The sequence below is a fragment of the Callospermophilus lateralis genome, chromosome 2, assembly GCF_048772815.1.
Source record: "Callospermophilus lateralis isolate mCalLat2 chromosome 2, mCalLat2.hap1, whole genome shotgun sequence".
Lineage (NCBI taxonomy): Eukaryota > Metazoa > Chordata > Mammalia > Rodentia > Sciuridae > Callospermophilus > Callospermophilus lateralis.
This window is the reverse complement of record NC_135306.1, coordinates 101,448,965-101,457,480: the sequence shown is the minus strand read 5'-3', so window position 1 is coordinate 101,457,480 and position 8,516 is coordinate 101,448,965. Positions and strand designations below refer to the sequence as shown.

The 8,516-nt window shown below is 33.6% G+C and overlaps 1 pseudogene; it reads left to right on the top strand.

Annotated features, from left to right (window-relative positions):
• Positions 1 to 5,966: 5,966 nt before the first annotated feature.
• Positions 5,967 to 6,490, top strand: LOC143391032 (PEST proteolytic signal-containing nuclear protein-like; annotated as a pseudogene).
• The last annotated feature ends 2,026 nt before the right edge of the window (positions 6,491 to 8,516 follow it).

Below are 8,516 nucleotides of genomic sequence, written 5' to 3'. Positions count from 1 at the left end.
TGAGCAAGAAAAAAAGAAAGCTGGAGAAAGGCAACACGCTCCCTGACTTCAACATATATAGCTAATGTAACAGAAACAGCATAGTACTAGCATAAAAACAGACCACAGACCAATGAATCAGGATAGAAAACCTAGAAATAGACCCATGTATTTATGGTCAATTGATAATCAACAAAGATACCAAGAACACATAATAGGAAAAGTTTCTTAAATAGGTAGTTTTGGGAAGAAATTATGGTGGAATGTGATGAACATTATTATCCAAAGTATAGGTATGAAGACATGAATTGGTGTGAATATACTTTGTATACAACCAGAGATATGAAAAATTGTGCTGTATATGTGTAGTAAGAATTATAATGCATTCCGCTGTCATATATAAATTTAAAAATTAATTTAACAAATGAATAATATTGGGGAAACTGAATATCCACCTGCAGAAGAATGGGATACATTATTCCGTATCCACATATACTAACATCACACTATACACAACATCCACTCAAAATGGATAAAAGACTAAAACTAAGACCCAAAAATGCAAAACTACTAGAAGAAAACAGGAGGAAACTCCATGCATTTGGTCTGGACAACAATTTCTTGGACAGGACTCTAAAATCACAGGTGACAAAAGTAAAAGTAGACAAATGGAATGGAGTCAAACTAAAAAGCGTCTGTACAGCAAAGGAAACAAGGGAGTACAGAAATAATCCATGTATTGGGAGAAAGTATTTGCAAACCACATATCTGGGAAGAAGCTAATATACCAAAACAACTCAATATCAAGTAAATAATCTGATCTTAAAATTAGAAATGTCGTCAAACACATTTCTCAAAAGAAGATATATGAATAGCCAACACATTTAAAAAATAAAACACTTAATATCTCTAATCATCCAGAAAATGAAAATTAAAACCACAGCTTACACCTGTTAGAATGCCTATTATCAAGAAGACATTACAGCAGTATTGACAAGGATTTGAAGAAAAGGGAATGCTTAAATAGTGGTGAGCATGTAAGTTTACATGTGCCATTACAGGAAACAGTATAGAGGTTCCTCAAAAAAAGCAAAATTAGAATTACAGTTCTACCTACTGCCTCTCCTTGGGCCAAGAGCTACCTAGTCAGCCAATCATGGACTGAACGTCTGAAACCAATTTCATGTTCTTTGAAAGGAGTAAAGTTCAGAAATTAAAGGCAAGAGTGTGGTGGTGGATTAATGAAACTGTCCTCAAAAGATATGAATTCTACATATTGATTGAGACTATCCAAAAGGAAAACCTAGTGAGTTTCTTCTTTTTTATTGAAATTGCTCATATCTGAGGGAAATAAATGTGATGCTTGAGCTTCAGTTGTATGATTTTGCTCTTCAAGTTTTTAAAGTTTGCTGTATCACTGGCTCATAAATATTTGTATACGCTTTTTGTGAATGCTCACTATGAATTTGGGGGAAAGAACATGGGAATTTTTAAATTCAGAAAATGAAACTTTCTATGAAAAACTCCTTCAAATTATAATCTCTGATTCACTTTGTAACAAAATAAAGGCTTACTAAAGCAATTTTAATCAAAATAAGTTATCCTGTTAAATCTACTTGTGTTTTATTTCATACCAAAAAAAAAAAACTAATACTATGTTGCAAATATTTTCTATTCAAAAATTTTAAGAAAAACAGTTTCTGTTTCCTTTGCCATTATGGTCAAATAAATACCATTCAATATGGATATTATTAAGGAAAAATAGAATTACCATATCACCCAGCAATGCCACTTCTAGGTATATATACAAAGCAATTGAAATCACTATGTTGAGGAAATACCTGCACTTCATGTTTATTTCAGCATTATTCACAACAGTCAAGAGAAAAAAGCAACAAAAATGCCCAAATAAGAAAAATGTGGTAGGTATGTATGCACACTAAAATACAATACAACCTTGAAAAAAGAAAAAAGGAAATCCTATCATTCACAACAACCTGGATGGAATTGGAGAACATTATACTGAGTGAAATAAACCAGACATAGAAAAACAAAGACTATGTGATTTTGTTTAAATGTGCTATCTAAAATAGTCCATCTCATAGAAATGGAGAATAGGAAGATGGTCACCAGAGGGTGGGGTTGGAGTAGGAGGGGAGGAAAGGGAAAGAAAAGATGTGGACTAAAGGGTACAAGTTCCAGTAGACAGTAATAAATAAAGTTGATGTCATAGAACTAGAGAGTGGAACAGTGATTACCAAAGACTGTGGGAGGGAGGGAGGAGAGGAGGCTGGGGAGAAAGTGGTCATTCAGTGAAAATTAGGAGGAATAAGTTCTGATGCCCTATTACGCAAGAGGGTAACTAATTAATAATAAGGTCTTCATATTTCAGAAGAGTTTTATGTTGGTTGTTTGTTTTTGTTAAAGAGGATTGAGCCCAGAGGTGCTTTAACACTGAACAACATCCCTGTCCCTTTTATTTATTTATTTTTTTATTTTGAGACAGGGTCTGTTTTAGCCAATTATTTTGTTGCTGTGACCAAAAGACCTGATGAGAAAATTTTTAGAGGAGGAAAAGTTTATTTGGGGACTCACAGTTTCAGGGGTCTCAGTTCATAGATGGCTGGTTCCATTCCTTAGGGCAAGAGGTGAGACTGAACATCATGGCAGAGGAGCCGTGGAGGAAAGGAATTGGACATCACTCCAGGAAGCAGACAGTCTCCATTCACCAGGTAAAAAATATATACCCCAAAGGCACCCCACCTACCCACCTCCTCCAGTCACACCCTACCTGCCTACAGTCAACACCCAGTTAATCCCTATTTGCAGATTAATACATTGATTTGGTTAAGACTCTCATAATCTAATCATTTTACCTCTAAACTTTTTTGCATGTCACACATAAGCTTTTAGGGAGTACCTCATAGCTAAACTATAACAAGAGCTCACTAAGTTGCTAAGGGTTTTATTAAGTTGCCCAGGCTGGCCTCAAACTTGTGATCCTCCTGCATCAGCCTCCCAAATCACTGAGATTACAGGAGTACACTACCATACTTGGCTAGAAGAGAGGTTTTTGGATGTTTTCAACATAATGCTACCTTGATTTGTTTAATATTTTGAAACATCAATTTGTACTCTAGAAATATGTAAAATTGCAAAGTATAAATTAAAAAATAATAGATTTTTAACATTCTCAGATAAAAAATAAGTGGATGATATAATGTTAATTTGCTTGATTGACTCTTTCTACAATATAAACATAAATCAAAATATCACATGAGCCTATAAACATACATAGTAATTATTTGTCAATTAAAATATATATATACTTTAAAATAGAACTATATCTACACAATAAAATACTATGCAGCTGAAAAAAGGAAGTTCTTGAAGAATGGCTGTTGGAGTATTCTTATTAAATGGAAAAATAAAGACAAAAAAAGAGGTGTAAATACAGGTCAATGTTATGTACACTATATTCTACTTTCTATGAGGTAGAAATCAAAAATATATATTTGTACTTGCTGACCATTTGCATAAAGAGTTCTTAAAAGGAGGGCTGGGTTTGTAGCTCAGTGGTAGAGTGCCTGCCTAGCACATTTGAGTCACTGGGTTTGATCCTCAGCATCACATAAAAATAAATAAATAAAGACACTGTGTCATCTAAACTAAAAATATTTTTTTAAAGTCCTTAAAAGTATACAAAGAATGTCTTTTAAAATGACTATTTATGTATTTCATGAAGAAGAAATGGAGAATAAAAATCAGCAGCGGGAACTACATTAGAAGAATAGTCAATCAAAGGAAAATCCAATTCAACTTAAAAACTAGAAACAAATCAAAATTGTAAAGGACGATGGAAAAGCTCCGTAAACTCAACAAGCCATAACAACTGTTTTACCTGTCCGAGATTTTATTATCAGGACCTTAGTGGCCAGTCATAGAAGAGAAGGGGGGAGGGAGAGAGAGGGAGAGGGAGAAGAGAAAGTAAGAGAGAGTAAGAGTAAGAGAACGAACACAAACAGGGTATTGATATTTATGGGCTTAACACAGGATGAGGAGGAACAGGGCGAGTGAGCTGTTACTTCTTCATCGGCTGACAGTTCGTGCCACTTCAGGGATTGGAGGTGTGTCATTCAAAGTTCGCGCCATTTAGGGATTGGAGGTGATGGTTCATGGGCCATTCAGTGCGTCATGGACCTGAGCTCCCGGAAGAGAAACATTCCGGGCGCCATCTTTACCAACAAAAATAACAAGAAATAAAAATCATCTCTCAACAATAACAATGTAAATGGACTAAACTCATCAATCAAAAGACAAAGGCTGGCAGATTGGACTGTAAAACAAGACCAACAATGTGCTCTCTTCAAGAGACTCACCTCATAGACAAAGACATCCACAGACTAAAGGTGAGAGGTTGGGAAAAAAAAACAAAACATCATTCACATGGATCTCATAAACAATCAGGGGTTTCTAGTCTCATAAAGTTCATTTCAAACTAAAGTTAATCAGAAGAGACAAAGAAGGAATTCATACTGTTTAAAGGAATCACACAACAAGAAGAAATAACAATTATAAATACTTATGCCCCAAACAATGGAGCATCTACATACATCAAACAAACCCTTCTCAATACCAAAATCAACACAATAATACGGGGTGACTTTAACATACCTCTCTCATGACTAGATAGATCTTCCAAACAAAAACTTAATAAAGAAGATATGAACTAAAAAATGCAATTAATAATTCAGACTTAAAAGGCATATGTAGAATATTTAATCCATCAATGACTGAATACATTTTCTCCTTAGCAGCCCATGGAATATTTTCTAAAACAGACCACATCTTAGGCCACAAAACAACTCTAAGCAAAACAGAAAAAAATAGAGTTAATACCCTGAATTCTATCAGGTCATAATGGAATGAAATTAGAAATCAACAATAAGATAAAAAATAGAAAGAAGGAGACACTGTGAGGAAAAAACAATTGGAACACGGGGCTGTCCATGGACATCTGTAGGTTCTTTGATAGTGCTAACTGCTCTAACATCTGAAGACTAAATAATTCACTTCTAAATGATGAATGGATAACAGAAGAAATCAGGGATAAAATTTGAAAAATACTTAGAAGTAAATGAAAATAATTATACAACATATCAAAATCCCTGGGACACTAAGAGATGATTTTAAGAGGAAAGTTTATAGCATTGAGCTCATGTATTAAAAGAACAGAAAGATTCAAAATAAATAATCTAACATTACATTTCAAGGCCCTAGGAAAAAAAAGAATAAATCTACACCAAAATCAATAAAAGATAAGCAATAATTTAAATCAAAGCAAAAATCAATGAAATTGAGATTTTAAAAAATTCAAAAAAATCAAAATAAAAAGTTGGTTCTTTGAAAGAAGAAACAAAATTGCTTTTTCAAGCTAACCCAAAGAAAAACAGAAAAAAGTCCAATCATTAAACTCTGTGATGATATATCACCACAGATACTGCTGAAATACAAGAGTATTTTCAGAAACTATTTTGAAAATTTATACTCCAATAAGCTAGGAAGTCTTGAAGACATCAATGAATTCCTAGAGACATATGACCTACCCAAATTGAACCAGGAGGATATAGAAAATTTAAACAGACCAATTTCAAGTAAGGAAATTGAAGAAGCCATCAAAAGCCTATCAGCAAAGAAAAGCCCAGGATTGGATGGATTCTCAGTCAAGTTCTACTAGACCTTTAAAGAAGAACTAATACCAATCATCTTCAAATTATTCCATGAAATAGAAAAGGAAGGAATTCTTCCAAACACATTCTATGAAGCTAGTGTCACGCATCTTCTCAATTTGACAATTAATATTGTCAAACAAGACAAGAACACATCAAGGAGGAAAAACTGCAGACCAATATCCTTGATGAACATAGATGTAAAAATTCTCAATGAAGTATTAACAAATCTCAGCAGGGCAGGCCGCATCCTGGAAAATGGCGGATGGGAAGGCGGGAGAGGAGAAGCCTGAAAAGCCGCAGCGAGTTGGAGCCGCGGGAGTAATGGAGGGGTCAGTTCCTGTCGTAGTGCTGAGAAGCAATCAGCTGAAGAAGAAGCTGCAGACCTCCCAACAAAGCCTACAAAGATCTCCAAGTTTGGATTTGCCATAGGTAGTCAGACAACAAAGAAAGCATCAGCCATTCCATCAAACTTAGATCAAGAAAGCCTAAAGAAACTGTTCCAACTCTTGCTCCAAAAATCCTTTCAGTAGCAGCAGCTTTTAATGAAGATGAAGATAGTGAACCAGAGGAAATGCCTCCAGAAGCAAAGATGAGGATGAAGAATATTGGAAGGGATACACCAACATCAGCTGGACCAAACTCTTTCAATAAAGGAAAGCATAGGTTTTCTGATAACCAGAAGCTACGGGAACGAAATATAAAATCTCATCTTGGAAATGTCCATGACCAAGACAATTAAATGATGTGTTTTGAAATTGAGGTGTGGGGTGGGTGTAAAGTTAAAAGGAACAGTTTCCTTTTTAAAAGAATTGTATAAGACAATTTTGGAGCCGCTTTTTTTTCTTTTTAGTTTTAGTTTTTATTTTGTTTTGTTTTTTTAAGATTGAGTGGTACACTGATAAATGAGAGTTTGAAATTAGAGGTAATTTATGTTTTATATACAGATTTCAAGACATTTGCTAATTTTGTAGTTTCATGTGATTAGTTTCCAAAGGTTACAGATAATAAAGAAATCAGAAATGGTACCTTTTTAAGAATTGTATATTTTTTTAGGCACAACTATTAGCACATTAAGAGGGAAACAAAAAGTTACTATCTTTTTAAAACTGCAAGCAGTTACTCTCCTAACTTAACTCCCTCATTACTTAAATTGTCTGGCTCCCAGGAACAACCTTATAGAGAAAAGGGAGTATTGTACTGGACTATTAACTGATAATAAATTTAGATAAAATTAAAATACAGCTTTTTTTCCTATGGGCATTTGTTTTGTTTCAAGTCATCATATACTAGGTATTGGCATTGCTATCAGTGGATACAAACGCTTAGCTCTTAAAAATGTTTTTATTTCTTTTTTAACTTTTATGTGACGTATCGAGTATTTCAAATAGCCCACACACCTTAATGGGTCTTGTCTACCTTCATTAGTCTTCAAAGAACAACCATTTGCTACCAAAGTAAATCAGTATTCTGAATGTGCTTCTCTTGATTTTTGTTCATAACCAGTTCCTGTAAGCATTTCCACCAGAACTTGAGGCAAATCATAAGGAAGCTGTTTCTTTTAAAATACAAACCACCACCAAAATTTAAATGTATATAATACTTAAGCATTTGGCTGGTTTTTATTTTTTTAAATGTATAAACACACACACAAAAATGAAAAATTTAACATTGTATGAAGACAACATGAGAAGATGCACTTTCTGTAACTTTGTCTAATCATTTAAGTTACTTGTTAAATCCAATTAAATTGAACTCACTGCAGGATTTCTTATTAGTACAAGTCTATAGTGCATTTGATATATATCAAATATATATATATCAGTGTCTTCTCAAAAGCACATTTTAGGTATTAAAAATAGAAGGAAAGGGGCTGGGGATGTGGCTCAAGCAGTAGCGCGATCGCCTGGCATGTGTTCGGCCCGCGTTCGATCCTCAGCACCACATACAAACAAAGATGTTGTGTCCGCCGAAAATTAAAAAATAAATATTAAAAAAAATTCTCTCTCTCTCTCTCTCTCTCTCTCTAAAAAAAAAAAAAATAGAAGGAAAGAAAATGCATCTTCAATCACATTTTATGAATCTCCCACCACATATACTGTTAAGATTTGTGTATCATAGGGTGTTTGTTTTGTATTTTTGTATTGTATATGGACATAATTTTTTAATGTGACAATTAAACACATCTCTAAAAGCATAGTCACAGATAACAAAAATATGGTAATATGATTTCCTTGAAAACTCCTATAATGTTAAATTTGGAGGCAGCTTCAAACTATTTTATTGGTTGTAATTAACTCACTAAGCTCTTTTAATTGGTAATAATTCCAGAGAAGCAGCCTGTATATATTCCTAACTCTTGTTCACTTGCATTTAAGTTTAGAAAGAGCCCCAAGTAAAACAATGGAAATGTATATAGTTCTTAACATGATTTAATTATATCAAGAAAAATGAATTTAACTTACTTTTATGTAGGCAAACTACCCATTTTGTCCATTTTACTGTTTGTTAAAATAACATCCCTCTACTACATATTCTTTTCTTGACCCAAATGAAATATTAACCTAAGGTCAAGATGAGGAGAGAGAAACAACTGAGATGAATGTCTTTACTAAAATACCAATAAATTTTGTCAAACTCAAAAAAAAAAAAGGAAAGAAATATTAGCAAATCTCATACAAAAACACATTAAAAAGATAAGTTCACCATAATCAAGTGGGTTTCATTCCAGGGAGGCAAGGTTGATTCAACATATGGAAATCAAAAAATGTAATTCATCATATTAAAAAATAGACTTAAAGACAAGAA